Genomic DNA, 22,924 nt, shown 5'->3' on the forward strand with positions numbered 1-22,924 from the left:
AGGCAGCATTTGAGCTGAGACCTGAATTTTATAAAGGAACCAGCCAGCTCTGAGGGAAGAGCGTTCTAGACACAGGGAAGAGCAAGTGCAGAGGCCTAAGATGGGAGAGGGTTTGCCACGTTCTAGGGGCCAGAGGAAGGCCAGAGTGGATGGAGCCTACGAGTTATCAGGGAGCATTAACAGGAGGTGAGACTGAGAAGCAGGAGAGGCCAAATCATAAAAAGCCTTGAAGGCCATGGAAAGGTGTTTGAGTTTTATTATCATTGTAATGGGAAGCCTCTGGAGAGTGTGTAAGCAGGACTGTGACATAATTTCCTTTATGTTTTTAAAAAGATTACCATGGCCAGTGTGTGCAGAATGAATGGTAGAGGTGCAAGAGCTGAAAGCAAAGGAGTCCATCCCATAGTCCATGACTAGGTTTGGCAGATGCAAGCTGCCAATGACCTTGGGAAGAGTCACCTCACCAACGAGGTAGGAACCATAGCCTGAATGGGGTGGGTTGAGGAGAAAACAGAAGGTGTAGAAATGGACTTGACTCTGAAGATGAATGGAGAAATGGGGCCATAGATGGACACGGTTTTTTTGTTTGGGTCACTTGTTAATTATTCTTAAGGGATGTTTATATGATAATCATCTAAAAGAGGCTGGGGCTTCCCTGGTGGCGCAGTGGTTGACAGTCTGCCTGCCAATGCAGGGGACACGGGTTCGAGCCCTGGTCTGGGAAGATCCCACATGCCGCGGGGCAACTAAGCCCGTGAGCCACAACTACTGAGCCTGCGCGTCTGGAGCCTGTGCTCCGCAACGGGAGAGGCCGCGATAGTGAGAGGCCCGCGCATCGCGATGAAGAGTGGCCCCCGCTTGCCGCAACTGGAGAAAGCCCTCACACAGAAACGAAGACCCAACACAGCCATAAATAAATAAATAAAGTGTTTAAAAAAAAAATCATCTAAAAGAGGCAGAAATTAATGAAGAAGAGAAGGTGCCTCTAGGAGTAGACCAGGGGAGTAGAGACCCAGGGTACACAGGAGCAGGGACAGCTCTTTCTTTGTAATGGGAGGTGAGGTAAAGCAAAGAACAAGGTACAGGTGCAGGCTGCAGACAGATCTGGCTCTTTCTTTATTTAACTGCATCTATTATTTCCTCCATGAAATATGATTCACACAGCAGTTTAGTGAGGAGTTGGAATTCAAAAGCACGCCTGTCTAGATAGATCAGTGGAACAGGATATACAGAAATAGATCCAAATACATACTATAGTTTAGTGTGTAATAAACGTGGCATTTCAAATGGAGGGTCGGGGAGGGAAGCATAGAGGATAATTCAGTAAATGGTACTGGGACAACTGGTGAGCTATCTGGGAAAAAATTAAGTTGGACCCATTATATATATCACACCAATATAAATTGTAAATTTATAAAATAAATTTATATAAATCTTTGAAAGTGGATCAAAGATTTAAATGATAAAATGAAATCACAAAAGCAACAGAAAAAAAAACCCCACAAAATTTTTGTTTTATAATCTTAGAATGGGAAAGGCATAAAGTACTATCTAAAACTCATCATAAAATAACTTTGATAAATTTTACTACTCAAAACAATTTCTACATGGCAAAATCTTCTATAAGCAAAATAAAAAGATAAAGATAAACTGAGGAAAATATTTGTGATTCATTTCAAAGAGAAGAGGTAATTTCCCTATATAAAAAGTTACTATAAATAAAACCAACAACTCTAAGAAAATGGGCAAAAAATACAAATAGTCATAGGAAAGGAAATACAAAGGTCTCTAATATGCTCAACCTTGCTGATAAGAGAAATACAAATAAGATTAGATTGGATCTCAATTGTTTTACCCATCAGATTGGTATCAGTATGTTTGCAAGGACCAGCAAACTATAGCCCCCTTGGCCTGCTTTTTGTATGGCCTGTGGCTAAGAACGGTTTTGTGTTTTTGAAGGGTTGTAAACAAAACAAAACAAAATAAAACGGAGAATAATATGCAACAGAGAACGTATGTGGCCCACAAGTCTAAATAATGTTTTCTTTCCACCCTCTACAGAAAAAGCTTGTCCCTCCCTGGTAGACAAACACGCACATTCCTTCACTGCAGTGGAAGTGTAAATTGGAAACATGGACTAATTAGCAACCATAAAAAAACAGATGCTCTTTACCCATTGATATGGAGGGAGCTAAAACATATTGTTTTTTAAAATTAATTAATTAATTAATTGGCTGCATTGGGTCTTAGTTGCTGCGTGTGAGCTTTCTCTACTTGTGGTGAGCGGGGGCTACTCTTCGTTGAGGTCCAAGAGCCTCTCATGGCAGTGGCTTCTCTTGCTGTGGAGCACGGGCTCTAGGCGCGCGGGCTCCAGTAGTTGTGGCTCATGGGCTGTAGAGCACAGGCTCAGTAGTTGTGGCGCACGGGCTTAGTTGCTCCGTGGCATGTGGGATCTTCCCAGACCAGGGCTCGAACCCGTGTCCCCTGCATTGGCAGACGGATTCCTAACCACTGCGCCACCACATATTGTTAAAGTGAAAGAAGTAAGATATAGAGCAATATAACTTGTATGCTATGAACTGCATAAAAAGATGAGAAAAAAGGGATTTAGAGGTTTATTTGTTTATATACCGGAAACGATATAAAAAATGGTAACACAGGGTTGCCTTTGAGAATGGAAACTAAGTCACTGGTGGACAGAAGCGGGATAATGGCTTTTTGCTAACTACCAGTTTGATTTTTGTATAATGTGAACATATAACTTGTTTTTAAAATTAAAATTAGTCATAAAATAAATAACATTACCCTGTTTATTTCCTGCACTCACTTGGTAAAAATACAATTAACTACTTTCCTGGCACGTTATACAAACTAGGAATTGGAGGACTGAACCTGAATTTTAATTGAAATACTTCTCCATGTATGTGTATGCATTTGTGTTTTCCTCCTTCAAGTAACGAGATAGGGATCCTTGAACTTCAAATTGTTTGGTTTGTAGGGTTCCTCAATTATTTTCTATCTTTTGCTGTTCAAACAAATATTTTTTAATTACACAATGGCCTCCTCCCCCTTCCCCTCACCTTTTGGGTAACATTACATCCCTGTGACTTACTTATTTTATAGCTGGAAGTGTGTGTGCACCTTTTGACCCCCTTCACCCATTTTGCTGCCTCACCCCCATCCTGGCAACCACCAGTCTGTTCTCTGTATCTATAAGCTTGGTTTTCTTTCCTTTTTTTTTTTTTTAGATTCCACATATAAATGAAATCATATGGTATTTATCTTTCTCTGTCTGACTTACTTCTCTTAGGATAATGCCCTCAAGGTCCATCCATGTCACAAAGGGCAAGATTTCATTTTTTTAATGGCTGAATAATACTCCATTGTACATATATGCCACATTTTCTTCAACCATTAACATGCTGATGGACACTTAGGTTGTCTCCATGTCTTGGCCACTATAAATAATGCTGCAATGACATGGGGGTACATATATCTTTTTGAGTTAGTGTGGATCATATGGTAGTTCTATTTTTAAAAAGCGATGTCCTAGAACAATACTATAGAATCTATTTGGTTATGGGTGGGCTTCAAGTTTTCAACCTTACTGTTTTTCTCTGCTTCACCCAGAAGCTAGACACCTACACCATGCTCACCATGTTGATTTAAGTTATGAATTACCTGATTTTTCCTCCCTCTCTCCCTCCCATCCTCCATTAACAAATATACTGTGCCTTATTATGTAAGGCACAGTTCTAGGCACTGAGGATATGGAGTTGAATTCCATAGGCCTAGGTCCCTGCCCTCATATGTTTAGTTAACAGGTACCCATACTGTATTGTTTCCTGTTGCCGCTGTAACAAACACTATAAATTTACAGGGGCTTAAAACAACACAAAATTTATCATCCTGTTGTCAGAAGTCCAAAATGAATCTTAAGAGGCTAAAATCAAGGTGTCAGCAGGGTGGGTTCCTTCTGGACACTCCAGAGGAGAATCTGTTCCCTACTTCTCCCACTTCTAGAGACTGGCTTTCCTTGGCCCCTGGCTGCATCACTACCATCTCTGCTTCCGTAGTCAAACCTCTCTCTGCCTCCCTCTTATAAGGAGACTGGTGATGAGGAGACCTGTGATTACATTTAAGGCCCACAAGGATAATCCAGAAAATCATCCCCCAATCCTTAACTGAATCACACCTGCAAAGTCCCTTTGGCCACAGGAAGTAACATTCAAAGATTATGGGGATGAGGACTTGGATATCTTGTCGTCGGGTCATTAATCAGCCTACCACACATGGGAGGAAGTGGGTCAAGGCGCTTCAGACCACAAATCTCCAACCCAAACTCTAGGCTCTCTATTTTACACTTTATGAAAATTTCTAAGAAGTGATCAGTCTAGTTCTCCAATACGTAATAAGGAATACTCTACCAAGTAAGATCTCAAACACTCCCTGTCCACTAAAAACAATAAACCCAATGATCTTTATATTTCCAGAGTTCATTATTACCTTTTTTAGACTTTCATAATAAAGACACTTACTATTAGGCTTTAGTTTAATAAAACTATTAGCTGGCAGAAGTTCTTACTGAGAGATTCCTTGTTAATAAAGAGATTAAATGGAGCACGCCTCTCCCCTCCAATTTGAACAGCGCATTAAAGGCTATGATCACTAAAGTTCAGTTCCTATCAAATCATTATAAACCATTACTCAGCACAAGCAGGTAGAGGCCCCAGTAGTGACTCGACCTTCAAAATGAAAAACAGTTCATATGGATAACTCACAAATGACACTCCCTATCTGCATTAAGAATACCTGGTCAATAAAGGAATTTAGTATAAAGTGAACAATTTTAGAACAGTTAGAATATACCTGACCAAGAAAGCAAGATACACAATTCTATTTGAAAGGGATCTGAGACTATTTCAGGTTATTACTAGGCACAGATACAGGTAATATCACTGGCGCATTTTTCCAACCATTTAAAGAGCAGGTATTATTAGTACTATTTAATGTTTTGCAACATAGAGAAAGCCTCCAAATTCTTTTTTGAGAGCTAGCTTAACATTGATGCAAAGTTCCTAACAAAGAGAGACTAAAGGAAAAACAGACTGACTGACCTATCATGTAAATATGGTGCAAAAATTCTAAATAAAAAAATGTTAGAATCCAGCACATTAAAAGAATAAACCAAAGTGACCAGGTGGGATTCAACCAGATATGCAAGAATGTCTTTATATTTTAGGAAGTCAATGTAATTCTTCATATTAATAGAAAAGTCATAGATTATCTCTACATGATCTGGAATGATATTTGATAAAATTCAAAGTCCACTGCTTATACCAATAATGATTTCATGCTTAGGCCAAAGGAATCAACTGAAAAATTACTATAAACAAGAGATTTCAAAGATAATGGTTATATAATCAATATATTATATAAAAAATAAATTTCTTTTCAAATAACCAGTTAGAGTATATAATGGAAAGAAAGACTCAATTTACAACAAGACTCACAAAGAATACATAATTAAGAATAAAATTAACACAAACTGTAAGATATTCATGAAGACAATTCAATAATGATATTTAGGTAACAGAAAGGGTGACTTTATGAACATAAATGAAGGTAGAGCCTGTTCTTGGGACAAGAAGATTGTATACTGGTAAAGGCATAAAACTCTGATAATAAGAAAGACTATTAATTTCTAATATATAAAAATCTCTTCACAATAAAAAAAATTTTTGACCACTGAGTCAAAAGACAAAGGACTTGACTTTGGAGTCATCTGATCTATCGCCTAGTTTTCTTTACCCTTAAATTTGTGAAGATAATTTCTGATGTTGATAACTGGCTTTAACTTTTTCTTTAAAGGCAGGTTGATTTATATACAATAAAATCACCCTTTTAATGAGTTTTGATAAATGTATACAGTCATATAACACCACCACAATCAAGACACAGAATAGTTCCATCACCTCCAAAGGTTTCCCCTTACCTCTTTGCAGTCAATCTCCTCCCATCACCCCATCCCATGGCAGCCACTGATCTGATTTCAGTTCCTGTTGTTTTGCCTTTTCCAGAATGTTATATAAATGGATCATATTGTACATAGCCTTTTGTGCCTGTTTCTTTTCACCTAGCTAAGGCTTTTGAGATATATTCATATAGTTACATGTATCAGTGGCACGTGCTTTTTTTTTTTTTTTTTTTTTAACTGTTTGATAGTATTCCGTTGTCTGGAAGTAGCATAATTTGTTTATCCATTCACATTTGTTTGGGGTGTTTCCATTTTTACAATTTTATAAATAAAGAAGCTATAAAGAGTCATGTACAGGTCTTTGTGTGTGTGTATATATATATGTTTTCATTTCTCTTGGATAAATACCTAGGGGTGAGACTGCTAAATTGTATGATAAGTATGTGTTGAAATGTTTTTCGAAGTGGCTATACCTTTCTGTATTTCCACGATGTATGAGATTACCAGTTGCTCCACATCCTGGTACAGTCACAGCCACAGTCTTTTCATGCTAAGCGGTCTACTGGATGTGTAGTGGTATTACACTGTGGTTTTAATTTGCATTTTCCTAATGACTAATCATGTTGGGCATCTTTTAGTGTGGTTATTTACCATCTATGTGTCTTGGAGTTCAAATCTTTTACCCATTTTTAAAAACTGGGTTTTTAAAAGTGAGTTTTAAGAGTTCTTTAGGTATTCTGGAATCAAATCCTTTATCAGAGACATACCTTGAAAATATTTTCCCCCAGTCTGTGGCTTATCTGTCCATTTTCTTAACAAGTTTTTTGAAGAGTAGAAGCTTTTGATTTTGATGAAGTGCAATTTATCAATTTTTTCTTTATGTTTCAATGCTTTTGGGGTCCTAATCTTTGACAAATTTTAAATGATGAAGAAGCTACTGTAATTTGAATATTTATAAACAAAACCTTACTATTTAGTTATTATTAAAAATAGAAAATGGAAGGAAGTCCATGTGAAACATAACTTGTAACTGACACCCTGAACTCTTAGAAGGTCCTCCTTTATTTCAAGATATGCAATCAGCTCAAAAGGAGCAATAGTCAAAGTCAGAAAGTCCCTGAGGCAATGTTTTACTTCTAAAATGTAATAACCTAATATTTTCCAATTACCCAGACTTCACTGAATAAGGACAACACAAGATTATAACAAAGACTAAGCTAAAGAAAATAATGTTCTGTTTTAAGGGTACAATAGTTGAAAGCTGCTTAAAGATGGCTTAACAATTTGCCTGGTCTGCATAATAAAATGTATTTATATGACTTGCCAGACATGTTGTCAGACATCAAAGCACAGACTTTTAAAATCATGGGAACGCTCAAATTACTTTACCTCTTTGGGTCTCGGCTTGTTTGTAAAACTAAGGTTAAGATGAATAATTTAGCACATGGAAGATGTCTAAATACACATAGTAAGTACGGGTAATGTAAACATTCAGGCATCTTTTTAGAAGACCCTACCTTTATATGCAGCGTATATTCAGTCCCCAGTCAGTGCAAAATTATTGATATTACCAGCAGCACAAAAGTAAAGCCCTCACCACGGTTAAAACTAACAAAATATTTCTAGAACTCAGGAGGAAGTCATGACTAAGCTGAGACTTGAAAGACAAAGCATTTTAGCAGACCAGGTGAACCTGGGGGTGTTGGTGAGAGATGAAGCTGTAAGAAGGAAAAAGGGCCAGAAACAGACGTTTACATGCCAGCAATTGAGATTTTTTTTATCCTTAGAGCAAAGAGAATTACCAGGAGTTTTCAAGTGAGAGATTATGACTCAGAAGGCAGGAAGAGCAGCCGCAGGCTACAGGGCAATGGTGACTAGGGAGAAGATGGGGATGGATTTGAGACATTAAGAAAAAAGCATCAACCGAATCTGGGGACAGATTAGATATGAGGGGTGAAGGGACAATTCAAGCCAAAGTACCCAACTTCCTGGCTTGAGTGGATATGGGTAAGTAAAGGAAGAGGAACAAGCAGCCTTTTTAGGAGGGGTGGTGGTGAAAAGAGTTGGTGCAAGGAAATGATGGAAATCTACACCGATTTTTTTAATGGATCAAAATATTTTAAAAGAAGAATCTAAGTATAGCCTAAGTATAAGCAGTTTTCTTACCCCAGTCACAGAGGTTCTGCTACCACACTATGACTTGATTTCAGCAATGTTGAGAAATAAGCAACAGGGCAGAACCTGAAAGGTGGAAGATAAAAAGACCGATAAACTACTATTTATGGCTATTTTAACATTTTTCTTTGAACCCCCCTAAATGTGCTTTTAAAATAAGATTATGTAGAAAAATATTTAATAATTATTAATTATAAAGAATATACATTTTGCTTCTGTATTCCTGTGCTAACTATGGCAAGACACATAACAATAATCTTTTGAATTTTGAACCATGTGAGTCTTTCACCTATTTGAAAATTCAATATATGTTATTTACTGAACATACCAGCTACAAAATTGGATGAAGAAGTAATATTCAAGCGTGAATTTAACAGAACTACTAAAAAAGTATGATTTATGTAATTTATACCTGCTTTAGAGTCTACTGCATCCAAGCTATAAATTAGGTGTATAAATACTGTTGACTTTCTCTTATTGATATATTTATAAATCTGATATTGCCTGTGAAAACTCTGCTGATTTAAGAAGCGGAACCAGAAAAAAATAATTGAATTAACCATGCCTGGGGCTTCCCTGGTGGCGCAGTGGTTAAGAGTCCGCCTGCCAATGCAGGGAACACGGGTTCGAGCCCTGGTCTGGGAAGATTCCACATGCCGCGGAGCAACTAAGCCCGTGCGCCACAACTACTGAGCCTGCGCTCTAGAGCCCACAAGCCACAACCACTGAGCCTGCGCTCTAGAGCCCATGAGCCACAACTACTGAGCCCACGTGCCTAGAGCCCGTGCTCTGCAACAAGAGGAGCCACTGCAACGAAAAGCCCGCGCACCGCAATGAAGACCCAACACAGCCAAAAATAAATAAATAAAATAAATAAAAATGAAAACAAAAAACATGCCTGAATGATCCAACTTAAAAATGAACAGGGCATTTGATTAACTGAATAAGACATATCAAACTACATATTACAAGAAATACTGACAAAAAGTTTAACAGTAAACAGTCATTAGCAAATGAAATATTTTAAAAGAATCTAAGTATGACCTCTGGTTTACATGAAGACATCTGTTAAATCCCACTTTGGGATGCACGTTTCATTTAAGTTAGCTCTCTCTTTGTGTAGTGGCTTCCCTGATCTTTTGGTTTGCTTTTGGATTTCTTTTCTGTTTCTTACGCCCATATTCTGAGTCAACATATATTTATTAAGAGTCAGATACCGTGCTAGGCACTGGGAGGGGGGGAGGGGAAGGGGGGAGGGGGGAGGGTGGGTACACAGATGAGCAAGTCAGAATCCCTGACTTTGAGATCTTACAGCAAAGTAACAGAGATGTGGGGGAGGACGGTATTAAGTTGTAACACACCAGTCTGCCTCCTGCATCCCTTTCCACTTAAGTCACACTTGCTTTTTCTATGTTGTTTTGTTGACTTCATAGCTTCAATTTTTATTTTTTAATTTAATTTTAATTTAATCATCCTGTAGATGTAGAGCAGTCTATTTACCAACTCTTGTAATAGAAGACATCATAGCTGTTTGGAGTTCTTCTAAATTCTAAATGGATAACCATCTATTTCTATATTTAAAATGCTTTTCATGAGGTAGATTTTAAGGAATTGTAATGAATGAACGGATTGTTTAAGGTTTATTAGACATACTGTCCAATGCTTTTCAAAACTGCTATACAACTGTTCACGACATTCCTATTAGCAATGGGCATTCTTTTAAAAAATCTGCTAATTATATATTGGGAAAAAGATCTCATTTTTTCTAATTACGTCTTTGATTACATGATGAGCGTGACCATTTTTTCCATGTATTTATTTATTTTGTGAATTGTTAATTCACATCCTTTACTAATCTGGCAATAGTATCTCCTATTATACTTTTTATACTTTCATGTCACCATTGGCTAGGCTTTCTTTCCTCTTGCTTTCCCAGTCCACTGTAGCAGGTTTCTTCTGTTGCTGGCTAGATCTACTTCCCATGACAGATCAGGAGAGGTAACAGACTGTGTTCACTGGCATTTTAGTGGACGGGCTTTACTTCAGGGTTCATGGGCAAGGAACAGGTTGACAAGGTAGGATCTTTCTCCAAACATCAAAATAAGGAGAGTATCCCCTGGAACACTAACTCTTGCATTAGAACGCCTAGTCCTCCTCAGGCTGAGAGTTTAAAAACAAGGTTTGTTTGAAAGTAGATTTCCAAAATTAGCATGGTAACCAATGTTGTGTAATCTTTGTATGGGCTGAGTGAGTGGGTAGCATATCCAATTAGCTCTTGATATATCCTCCTTTAATTACTACCATGTCCTATCATCTCTTCTGCTCTCTGTTGCTACTGACTCAAGCTTACAGTCTCTTCAGGACTCTAAGGGGAAAAATAGATTCCACGTGCAGTTTCCCTCATGGGTATGCTGGGCTGGGGCTTCCTCCACCCTGGTTCAGCCATCAACGCCATCTGTTTTCTGTCTTCTGGAACCTGGAAGTGTCTGCTTTGCTGATGGTCACTCCATCTGTTCCCATTCTCAGTTATGGATTTACAAATTTCCGCCTCTACATTTTTTTCCTCTCTGTCATTTCACAGGGAGTCGGGGCTACAGAGGAGTAGGACACGTTAATTTAGTCTATTGGCTTTCCCTGTAGATGAGTTAAAATCCAGAGCTGACTTGATTTGGAATGCCAAAATATTTCAGATTTAGAAACTATGAAAATCTCTATTAAAGAGATCTAATTAAAATTAGCCTCAGCTTTTTTGCACAGCAAAGGAAACCACTTACAAAATGAAAAGACAACCTACTGAATAGGAGAAAATATTTGCAAATGATATGACCGATAAGGGATTAATATCCAACATATATAAATAGCTCATACAACTCAATATAAACAGCTCATACAACTCAACATCAAAAAAAGCAAACAACCCAATTTAAAAAATGAGAAGAACTGAATAGACATTTTCCCAAAGAGGAAATGCAGATGGCCAACAGGCACATGAAAAGATGCTTGACATTGCTAATCATCAAGGAAATGCAAATCAAAACCATAATGACATCACCTCACACCTGTTAGAATGGCCATCATCAAAAAGACAACAAATAAATGTTAGTGAGGATGTGGAGAAAAGGAAACCCTTGTACCCTGTTGGTGAGGATGTAAACTGGTGCAGCTACTATGGAAAAACAGTACAAAGGTTTCTCAAAAAACTAAAAATAGAACTACCATATGACCAAACAATTCCACTCCCGGGTATATATCCAAATAAAAAACAAAAAAACTAATTTGAAAAGATACATGCACCCCAATGTTCATAGCAACATTATTTACAATCGCCAAGATACAGAAGCAACCTACACACACACTGGAATATTACTCAGCCATAAAAAAGAACGAAATCTTGCCACTGCAGCAACATGGATGGACGTGGGGAGCATTATGCTAAGTGAAGTCAGACAGAGAAAGATAAATACTGTAAAAAAAAAACAAAAACAAAAAACAAAAAAGCAACAAACTAGTGAATATAACAAAAAGAAGCAGACTCATAGATATAAAGAACAAACTAGTGGTTACCAGTGGGGAGAGGGAAGGGGGAGGGGTAATATAGGGGTAGGGGAATAAGAGATAAAACTATTAGGTATAAAGTAAGCTATAAGGACATATTGTACAACACGGGGAATATAGTCAGTATTTTAGAATAACTATAAATGGAGTATGACCTTTAAATATTGTGAATCACTACATTGTATACTTGTAACTTATTTAATACTGTACAGCAACTATACTTCAATTTAAAAAAAACAGCCTGAGTTTTAAAGAATACAATTTATTCAGTACCAGTTATGAGAATAAATCCGTTTCCTGATGTCAACCGAAGGAAAATGCACAACCTTAAAGCAGCATGTTATGTTTTATCTGGGGACCTTCTTGAGGATGACAGCCCAGGAGACAGCCTCTCACATAGCTCTGAGGAACTGTTCCAAAGAGGCGAGGGAGGATATATAGGAGTTTTTGCTGGGGGTGGGAAAAACAACTACTGCTAATCACAAAAACCAGACATCTCAAGTTAATGATTTTAGTGCTTTTCTATGTATGGGAAGATGCAAGAGTCTGGGCTCACTGAAATTATTCCTTAGATATGCACCTTAGCTATCTAGGGCCAATATCGTGCTTTTCTCCACCCTGAATTCCTCTCAGGGCGCACCGTCGGGGTGGCCGCAGTGGCTGAGAGCTTGATGGCGGTCAACAGTCACTGTCTACCAGAAAGGCAATCTTTGTTTACTGAAATGACAAGGCAACTTTTTTTTGTCCCCACCGATGCGGGTGAGCAAAGAATCACAAATAAGGAAGCAGCTAGGACTAGGCAATATCTGTCATAAAAAGGAGTTAAGAGTGAGGCACAAGTGGGAGAGAAGAGAAAGGAGAGCCAGTAGTGTTCGTTGCTATAGAGAAGGGTTGAAATGATTTATCTTTAACGTTTTCCTTACAGCATTGGGACTGGTTAGCTAAAACTCAATTTATAAGGGAACATATTGATCAGTCATGGCCCTGCAAATTAAGCACTGAAACCATTTTAACAAACCAGGAATTTAAGGCTAAAGTTTAACTCCACAGCAACAAAGAAAATCTCCCTTTGTACCAATTAAGCTTTACTACAGCTCTTTCATAGACGACCTGCTGAGTTTCTACTTTGTGGAATTGTGGCTGAACAGCCAATTCTTTTTAAAGGAATAACAAGGAGCTGCTAAAAAACCAGAAAGAAAGAAAATATAAACTAGTAACCTTTGAAATTCTGACTTGCTATGCATGGCACCCCGTACCACTCCAGTCAGGTTAACCTCTTGGTATGTACTGTAAGATGCTCACTGTTAAGTAGGGCATAGCAAATATACAGAAAATATCATTTTAAATTAAAAACCTCCTCTGACAATGAATATATTATCTGAACTTACATTTAATGACAACTTGAATATTATCAATTAAATTCTCCATTGCAAACCTGTTTACCACGGGTTCACTTCCAAGGGCTATGCTGAATGCTGTTGAATAGTCCTAATCTTACGGTTAGTGTTGATCACCACGCCATACACGCATGCAGCATACATGCATGCATGCATGGGACTTGAGCTCCCTCCCCCCTCAACAATTTTTCATGATCCTAAAAGTAACATGTGCTCATCGTATATAATGTGGAGAGTAAAGAGAAGAAGGGAAAAGTCACCTGTGTCGTCCTATCATCCACTGTTAATATTTTTGAATTTTTATCTTCTTCTAGGACTATCTTATACAAAGCATTCAACCAGTCATATGGCTCAAGAAACTGGAGAAAAATTCTGAGGAGAGCAGAAAAGAAGAGAAAAAAGGAGATTTAAAAAATCATAATACCTGGAGATGGGACAACAACATTGGAGGAAAATAAATAATATTTTCATTTATTGAGATACTTTTTCAACTACTAATTATCTCATGAAACTCTCAAGGCTTCTTTATAACTATTATCCACATTTTACAGGTGAAAAAATTGAGCCACACAGAGCTTTTTAAAAGGTGCCCCAGGGCTTCCCTGGTGGCGCAGTGGTTGGGAATCTGCCTGCCAATGCAGGGGACATGGGTTCGAGCCCTGGTCTGGGAAGATCCCACATGCCACGGAGCAACTAAGCCCGTGAGCCACAACTACTGAGCCTGCGCGTCTGGAGCCTGTGCTCCGCAACGGGAGAGGCCGCGATAGTGAGAGGCCCGCGCACCGCGATGAAGAGTGGCCCCCGCTGGCCACAACTAGAGAAAGCCCTCGCACGGAAATGAAGACCCAACACAGCCAAAAATAAATAAATAAATAAATAAATTTATTAAAAAAAAAGGTGCCCCAAATCACACTGCTGATGTGGAGCCAGGATTTTTAAAAATCCAGATCCTAAGTGTTTACCACCTAAACTTCACTACCACTATGGAAGAAAATGGTTAAGAATGAGCTTTTTTACAAGGCTTAGGGCACAGATGGCTTTAGACACAATTTCTTTTAAATATAAAAAGATAATTCTCAAGGGTGGCACAGAAAAGCTACACAAATCATTTTATTTGGGTAATAACAACCTAAATGGGAAAAGAATTTGAAGAAAGAATAGATACATGTATATGTATAACTGAATCACTCTGCTGTACACCTGAAACTAACACAACATTGTTCATCAACAATACTCCAATATAAAATAAAAAGTTAAAAAAAAAGTCAGTGGTACTGAAAGAGCAATAGTCATACCAAAAGAAGCCATATTATAATTGCATTTATGAACACAGAAATTTCATAAAATACAAACACCCGAATTTTACTTTGTAATAAAAGAATAATTCGTTAGAGTTAAATGTGTTTTATCCCAGGAATACAGTAATAACTTAATGTTAAGAATGGCATAAAATAATATAATCACATGATTAGTAGGCCCAATGAGAAAAGCCACATAATCAACAAAAGAGAAAAGAAAAAGGCATCAGAAAAATTCAGTACTCCCTCCTGATAAAAACTTTTCTAAGGCAGACACCAGAGGCTGCCCACTGTTCGTGTATATACGTGCTTCTAATGAAATGCTTCACACACAGATTTGAGAGCCATTCTTTACAGGAGCCACACTAAACTTCTCTGTATTTTAAAAAAGTATATATGCCACTAAAGCAAGCACATTTCATGTGTAGGGAATGCAAATTAGAGAGAAGGTGATAGTGGGAGGAAGAAAAATAGCTCTGAATTCTCTTTTCTGGGTTTTAATATTCTTGTCTATGGCTGCCAGTGAATGAAGCGAAAAATTCTGCTCATAATTTTGGGCTTATCTAGCACCTACTTACCCAGAGATTTCAAAACACTGGTTAATAATAAAAGCACAATATACAAGTTAACATCAGCAAAGGGAGATAGCTACTGTTCAAAGAAACTGATCCCATTTTCTCTCGGCTACATTACAATTATGAATCATGTAGGTAAGCTGCATTGTGAGTCATGTGAGTCAGGGTAAGTTAGTACTGAACTGTAGCCAGCTTACTACTGTTCATTCTCTTCTTCATGAAAAGGCAAAAGTGTATTTGAAAAGTACAAAATTCTAAGTTTAAGTTATATGAAAGATAATGTGAAGTTACAAACTAGGAGAGGAAAAAAAAGACTTTGGAATTCCCTGAAAATCATGAAAACATCTTGTAGCACCTAGATTTTTCTTCCCAAGATTGAGTACTGATAAATCTTAATTTGAGATTTGATCATATCTTAAAGTTAAAAATGACACTAATTTGTAGAGTCATAAAACTAAAGTTTCAGTTCATGACCAGACAACGGACTATATAAAAAACATACAAGTCTGTATTTAAAACAAAACAAAACAAAACAAAACTTCTACGGTAAAAGAAAAATGACCTGAAGGGAAGATTCTCTCCACAGGTGGTTTTAAGCAGGAATTCCGATTCACTGGTCTAAGATGGGGACAGTGTCTATGTATTTTGTAAAAAGCTGCCTAGATAATTCTAATTGCATCCTGGTTAGGAATCATCACTCTGTATGTATATCTATAAAGTTGAACCATATCAAACTGCCAACATGAGATTTCCTTTTTTACATACAAAAATAGCAATTTCATATGATTCACCTAACAGAAAGTGGCCAAGGATTAAAAACAGCGAACACTTACTGAATGCTGTATGACTTTGTACCAGGCACTAAGTTCTTTATACCTGTTGTTGAAAGTCTGATAACACCAGGCAACAGGTGGGCAGAAATAAACCTAGACTCTGTATGGGGAGGTGAGGGGGACAGAGAGGCAGTTGAGAAAGAGGAGAGCTGAATCAGGGGTGATGCCATAGGGCAAATTATTGTTATGCTTGGGATCAAGACCACTGGGGGTTACAGATGGATTGATGGTGGCAGGAGAAGAGACTGGAGAACGTTAATTTAAAACAAGTTCCGCATTTAGCAATTTATGTGGTCAAGGAAGGGACCACCCTTCTCAGTAATTTCCAACAAGTCTTTAACTGCAGGAAAACGGACTAGAATGCAAGTCCTATTCCTCTGAGCGGGGGGAGGTGTTGGGGGTCGGGGCGGGGGGAGAGAAAGGGAGTGCGCTCTCTCTTTAAGGAGTTTTTTGAGTACAGTCATGGCTCGTCAGGAATGGTCAGGAATCGGAGGCTGGGCAGCAGCCCCATGCACAAGGAAACCTCCAGTCTTTTCAAACTGTATCACTAAACACCCAATCATACATTTAAAATTAAAACATTAAACATGCGCACCTAAATTCAAACCAGTGGTTAGAAGCACAGTTGTTAATATCTCAATATCATTTAAGGTTACAGGCTTCAGCTAATGGAGAGGACAATTTCATGATCAAAGAGAGAACATCTGGAAGGTCCAGGCCCCAGAGAAAGTGAGATTTTCCTGGAGACCTCATCCAATACAATATCCTTTGGTATACTAGTCTATTTCTTCCAATTTTACATGTGATATGATTTTAACAAGTTACTTTCATTTTTACCTAAAAGTTTTACTGCAAGATATTTTTTAAAGTCAGGTAAATATAATGCAACTGAAGAACCACGGAAGAAGTCTTAATAATAACCCAGCCCTCTTATTTTTCAGATGAGGAAACAAGGGCTTGAGAAGAGTTAAGTCATTTGCCAGAAATTCAACAGAAGTTTGTGGTAGAGTTAAAACTGGAACTGACCCAGGATGGTATGATCCAGCAGATTCTACGTATCTGTGCCAGTGTAGTTAGACCAGACGTGAAATCACTGTGTACTCGCAAATGACTTTTGAAGCAAATACCCCTTACCCGCTCTCACTGTTTTGTTGCTCTATCCCCAGATCCGGGGTTCAGTTCAAGGGGTGGGCTGAGCATGTCTGCTCTCCTTAGTAAATGGTACCCACTTGTCGGTCTCCACACCCACCAACCCACCATACTGGAGGGCCGTTCAACGAATGGAGTCAGTTTAACTAACCTCCTGAGGGACTGGCTTCAATGTGATCTAGTAGTTTTATGTTACGCCAGGTGTTCAAAAACGTGGTCTTGGTTACGCAGTGACAGGTGCTGAATGAAGACAAAGAGACCTGTTACAACAGACTCTCTGTAACAACAAAGCATTCATAAATCACCTTTTTTCCTTTTTGGGTTCTTGCTGTCATCAAGAATCAGTAGTGGCCTCACAGAGGTTATACACTTATGGTTATAACTAACCAAATTAGGGAACCTTAACTCTAAAGGTTTGAAAGGAAAAAAAAAAAATTAAAGCTCTTACATGCTATTTTATAAGATTTCATATTGAGAAACAGCCAGCATGAACAGATGAGGCCTGTATTTGTTTAATTCCAGCAGACTAAATTCTTAGGCCTAAATATAGTTGTCATTCTCATAAGGCCAAGAAATAGAAGTAAGAAAATTCAAGTAGTTCTGAACTCTGAATTGCTAGTTATATTTTGGTTGACAGGATGCAACTATAATGTACAAAGCATGAGAACAAATTTAAGATATCAGAATAGAGGTTTTGATCTTGCCATGCCCCCCAAAAGCTATATACATACGAACTAAAATACCAAAGGGACTGACACAAATCCCCTTATTATTAACACTGCCTGCCTTTTATATAAGCACCACCTATCACAATAAAAAGTAAAATCAGTTTGACATGGCTTACTTAAAATTCGTCAGACTCCATATTGCTCTTGGGTTAAAATTTAAATTCCTTAATATTGTCTACCTATGTTATCTGCCCCTTTACTACGCTTGTCCCTTAAACCTTATATACCTCAATCCTGATGCATTTTTCAAGTTCTACTAACGAAATATGTGTAGACAATTTGGGGAAGTTTGGATTAAATGATAACAGGTAAAGTGGATTTGTAGGTAGCTGAACAACGTGGTACCAAGGAAGGTTAATAGAGTCTATAGGGACTGGCATGACATATTAATGACTTGAATATAGAAATAAAAGGTATGGTTGAAATGAGTTTACAGTCAGCACAACATTTTCTGGATGCTATGTTCAGACCCACACATCTTTTTTCAAATAGGAATAATAAACTGCAATTACAGCATGAAGAAAAGATTAAGGAATGGGAAAAGAAAAACTCTGGCTATCAGAAGTTTATCTAACTACTGTGTTAGTCTATATACTTTTTAGAATTTTATTTGTAACAGCTTTGAGGTATAACAAACATAATAAACCGCACGTATTCAAACGTTTGCCCCATTATAATCCCCTCTCTTCCACTCCCCCGCCAATACATCAATCTGCTTTCTGTAACTATAAATAAGTTAGCATTTTCTAGGGCTTCTTTCTCAGCGTAATTTTGAGATGCGTCCCTGTCGCTGCTCTATCGATAGCTCATTTCTTGCACTGTTGCACAGTATTCCATTCCATTGTATGGATACACTACACTGTTTATCCATTCACCTGCTGATGGACATGTGAATTTAGTTTTTGACACCTGTTGACAAAGGTGCAAAAGGCAATGCAGAAAAGAAAGAATAGTCTGTCAGCAATGATACTGGGACAACTAGATATCCATATGCCAAAAAAATGAACTTAGATCCATATCTTCCACCATATACAAAAATTAAGTCAAAATGGACCATTCCTATATTTAAAACCTAAAACTACAAAACTTCAAGAAGAAAGCATGGAGTTAGGCATATGATCTTGAGTTAGACAATTTTCTTAGATATAATACCAGAAGTAAAATCCAGAAGAACTGGTACTAAATTGAACTACATCAAGTACTAGTTTTTTTGGGTTTTTTCTGTCTGGGTAATTTGGATCAGTACTAGTTTTGTTCTGTTGTTTAAATTTTTTTTCTTGTGTGTTTAAAAGCAAGGCATGCTTGTGATGACTGTAACAGACTAATTTGGATTGCTGAAGCTGGTTCTGCTCTGGAGAGTAGTGGGTTTTTTTCCCTTTTCTTGTTTTTGGGGGGAGGGAGGAGTATGGGGTTTGTTTTTAGTCTTTTTTTTTTTTTTTTTTTTTTTTAACAATTGGCCAGCCTTTAAGGGGAGGACAGAAAGATTCCACATTCCACGTCCTAGACGTTTCTAGTTTAGAAAACATGTTCTCCACCTGGTGCTCTTAGGAAGAAGTATAGGAAACGTTGCATGTAACACTGTCCTTTTTGAAAATTGCCTCTTCTCCCCACCCTCGAGTAGGTCCAATATTTGATGAAACTCATGAAAATTGGTGGAACTTGACAAGCCTCTTTTCTAGGATGCATTCTCTATGTGACTTTCAAGGAAATCTGTTTGCCATTTGATGATTTTTTTAAAGTTAATTTCGAAATTCTTCCACCGATAAATGAAGAAAAGTATTGAGCCTTTTGAAATACATCAAATGGATTAAGTTAATAATTTTTTAAAAATTTCCCTGTCAAAAAGAAAATGGAAGGTAAGCCACAGATGGGGAGAAAATTTTTAGAATTTAAAACTAAAATTACTGAGGAAAAGAGAAAGAAAGACGATTTTGGCTCACTGGCAGGATCTCAAAAATGAAGTGTCTGTAAGCTCCCATCAAAGAATTCAAACAGAGAAAGAAAGGGAGGTGGTGGAGACTGAGCTGATTAAATTTAAATTCCTTCTTAATCTATAAATACATATTTTAGCTATTTCTAGGATGACCGATTTCATCATATTTGATATCATATTAAATCAATGGTGAAAGAAGTTCTTGATCCATACAACTCAATAAAAACGTCTTCAGTTAAAACATTTTTGCTTCATAGGGTGATGTAAATGTGTAAGGAAAGGATGCTACCTAAACAGAACCTTTCTTTGTTTTTTTTTGGGGGGGGGCCGCGCCACTCTGCATGTTCCACTGACCAGGGATCAAACCCGCGTCCCCTGCATTGGAAGCGCAGAGTCTTAACCACTGGACCACCAGGGAAGTCCCTAAACAGAACCTCTTCTGTGTAGCATTCCCAGCCTTCCGACTGCTATCCAGGCCTGGGTGGGCGATTCCTCGTTGGTTCCAGAGCATTCTGGACAAAACTTCTTCCAGTGCTTCTCATCACATTAATTATTGGGAGCTTTCCAGTAGCGAAGAGCTTCCCCCCTCCCCCAATTCTGTAATCCCACCATTTAGCCCAGGATCTAGCAGATAACTAGTATATACATACACATTTGAAAAAGAAATTAAACTCTTGAAAATGACTTTGGAGAACAGGTAATCAGTATTGATAAAATTCTGAGGCATTCCTGGAGGAAGAATAGGAACCCCAGTTAAGAACTGTTGATTGAGGGGATGGGCAGGGAAAGGAGAGACAGCAAAGGAGACAGGCAGACTGCTCCCATATCTGATAACGCTTTGTTGTATTACCTGGAATTACAATGTATTATGCATTATGGACAAATTGAACACTGGTCTCAGAGGCTAAGTTAACTTTTACGAGACTAATGTTGAAAAAGAAACCCTGAAAAAAATAAAATGGAGTTGTCAGAGATAATTCTGCTGAGCTGAGCTGATACTTCATGCAATTTTCTTAATAAATTAATACGACCATGTCAATGTTATATAACATTTGACTACAAAGGAATTTAATCTTCTGATAATAAGGTCATTTACTAAAATCACTATAGCAAGTTGCAAATCTCTACAAAACTTCTTGCTTCTTACCGTATATATGTATTAAAAGGTTATATATGTACTAGACGTGCTCTGTTCTTATACCCAGCCCAGTAGGTTTATTTATGTAAGCTATGTTTATAGTGACTGAACTATTTTCACAAATTAACCAAGGACGTAAATATCCCAGTCCACTTTGAGAACCCGATAAAGTCCATGGACCCTCAGTACAGAAGCCCCACCATGGTTCTAGTTAAAAACTAATATAAAAACTACAAAGCTATACCTACAGTTATTGCTTTTGCTGGGGGGTTTTTTGTGAATTATTAGTAAAAACCGATATTTGTTTTAAAAAATGGTTAACATAACCATGGTTGTCATAGAGAATTAATGACAAGGATATTTACTGTCACATCCATAATAATAAAAAATGAAGGATTAAATTATGACTAAACATATAATGGAATTACAAAGCAATCATTAAAAAGTGACACTGAGTACTGAATGACACTGAAAAATGTTCACAAAATATGCGAAGTAGCTTACACACAGTATTTATGTATGAGCTTTTTAAACAGATATGTATTAGTACAAACAGGAAAAACATTAGATAGCAAAATAATTGAATAAGAGTAATCTAAACAGGGAAACATGAAAAATTAATTTCCAGGGCTTTTCATTTATCTCTATTCATAGTATTTTACTATGAAGATTACTCTTGTAGTCAGAAATGAAAAGCTTAGTAAAAAAGAAAAAATATTTAAAACAGTGTGGATGGGCTTTAATAGAATCAAACTGCTGAAAACTGCTGTGGGCAATCGTGAAGACATTGGTCACACACAGCGAAGCTGGAAGTACACAGCGAAATGCACAGGGTTCCGTGGACACTCAAGTGGGTCTGCGGTAGTCAGCCTCCAGGCTGAGTCCCAACAGCCCCCTCCCCCCATAGTCACACCCCCGTGTTGTCTTCCTGTATCGTACCAGCCTTGATCTGTGTGATCAATGTAATCAGCAGAAATGAAGGCCTGTCCCTTCCTAGAAAAGGTAATAAAAGACTGAGAACTGCATCCTGGACAGCCTCTCTCATTACTGTCTACATGGGAAACCATGCCGTGAGCAGTCCTATGTGAGAAGCCCACGTGGCAAGGAACTGAAGCCGCCTACCAACAACCACGTGAGCAGGATAGGAAGCTGACCCTCTAGACCTAGACAAGCCTCAGGTGCCCGCAGTCCTGGCTGACACCTTGATTACAGCCTCATGACAGACTCTTGAGTCAGAACCATACAGCTAAGCTACTTCTGATTCCTGTCCCACAGAAACTGTGAGATAATAAATGTTTGTTGTTTTAAGGTTGCAGTCATTTGTAATGCAGCAATAGCTGACTATATACAGCTTACAGCTTTGGAGACTGGAGCCCTTTTAAGAACCTACCTTAGAGAAAAAGCACCTAGGCTATAACTCATTTTGCTCAAATTCAAGATTCTGATTTTCTTCTTGGTCTGACCCAAATCAGAAAAGATATTTGAGTACCTTTGCAAAATGTTCAGTTCCTTAGATGTGCCTTCTACTTCTTCCCCTCTCCCACTCATATTTCATCCCATCTTCTCTTTCAGCTATTGTAAAGCTAGGGTCAGCAAACTCCTGTAAAGAGCCAGATAGTAAATATTCTAGGCTTCTCTGGAGCAACTACTCAACCCTGCTGCTGTAGTTTGAAAGCAGCCATAGACAATATCTAAATAATTGGGCGTGGCTGTGTTCCAATAAAACTTTATTTCAAAAACAGGCAGTAGACTGAATTTGGTTCCAGAACTGTGGCTTGCCAACCCCTGCTATAAAGGAAACTGATCAAGACCCTAGTAAGCTCGTTCAGGATATCCCATTCCCTCTAGCTGACTCAACAGATACTGTTCCAGAAATCCCCCACCCTTCCATGCATCAATTTGTCCGTCTCTACTGGATGCAAACATGTTATTCTCCTATCTTAAAAAAAACAAAACAAAAATTCTCAACCCTGCTTCCATTTCTTGAGCTCACTGTATCGAATTCTGCTTCTTTCCTCTCCTAAGCCTGCTCTTATCAGGCTTGGTCACCAATGATCTTCAAATCACTAAATTCAACCATCAATTCTCAATCTTCATTATACTTCACTTAGCAGCAGCAGTTGACCCAGATGATCACTCCCTCTTTCTTAAAATAAATTTTTTTTT

At 38.0% G+C, this 22,924-nt stretch overlaps 1 protein-coding gene and 1 long non-coding RNA gene across 6 annotated transcripts in view; one reads left to right on the forward strand and one right to left on the reverse strand.

The window, feature by feature from the left end:
• Positions 1–16,172, forward strand: part of LOC309666289 — a 157,736-nt gene extending 141,564 nt beyond the window's left edge. The window contains exon 13 of the long non-coding RNA XR_014266998.1: positions 13,419–16,172. This is a non-coding gene — a long non-coding RNA (uncharacterized lncRNA). The remainder of the gene's footprint in view (positions 1–13,418) is intronic.
• Positions 1–22,924, reverse strand: part of RALA (RAS like proto-oncogene A) — a 72,584-nt gene that overhangs the window by 23,781 nt on the left and 25,879 nt on the right. The window contains exons 2-3 of one of the 5 annotated variants that reach the window (XM_082473658.1): positions 17,111–17,199; positions 8,144–8,218 (exon numbers count right to left, since the gene is read on the reverse strand). The exons of 1 other annotated variant lie outside the window; for it this stretch is intronic. The gene's annotated coding sequence lies outside the window, so the exon portion shown is untranslated. Of the gene's footprint in view, positions 1–8,143; positions 8,219–13,364; positions 13,477–17,110; positions 17,200–22,924 lie in introns of those variants that run through there. 3 more of the 5 variants (XM_082473659.1, XM_082473661.1, XM_082473657.1) reach the window with 3 other exon arrangements.

Source organism: Balaenoptera physalus (genome assembly GCF_965194825.1).
Source record: "Balaenoptera physalus genome assembly, chromosome: 8".
In the NCBI taxonomy this organism is placed as follows: Eukaryota; Metazoa; Chordata; class Mammalia; order Artiodactyla; family Balaenopteridae; genus Balaenoptera; species Balaenoptera physalus.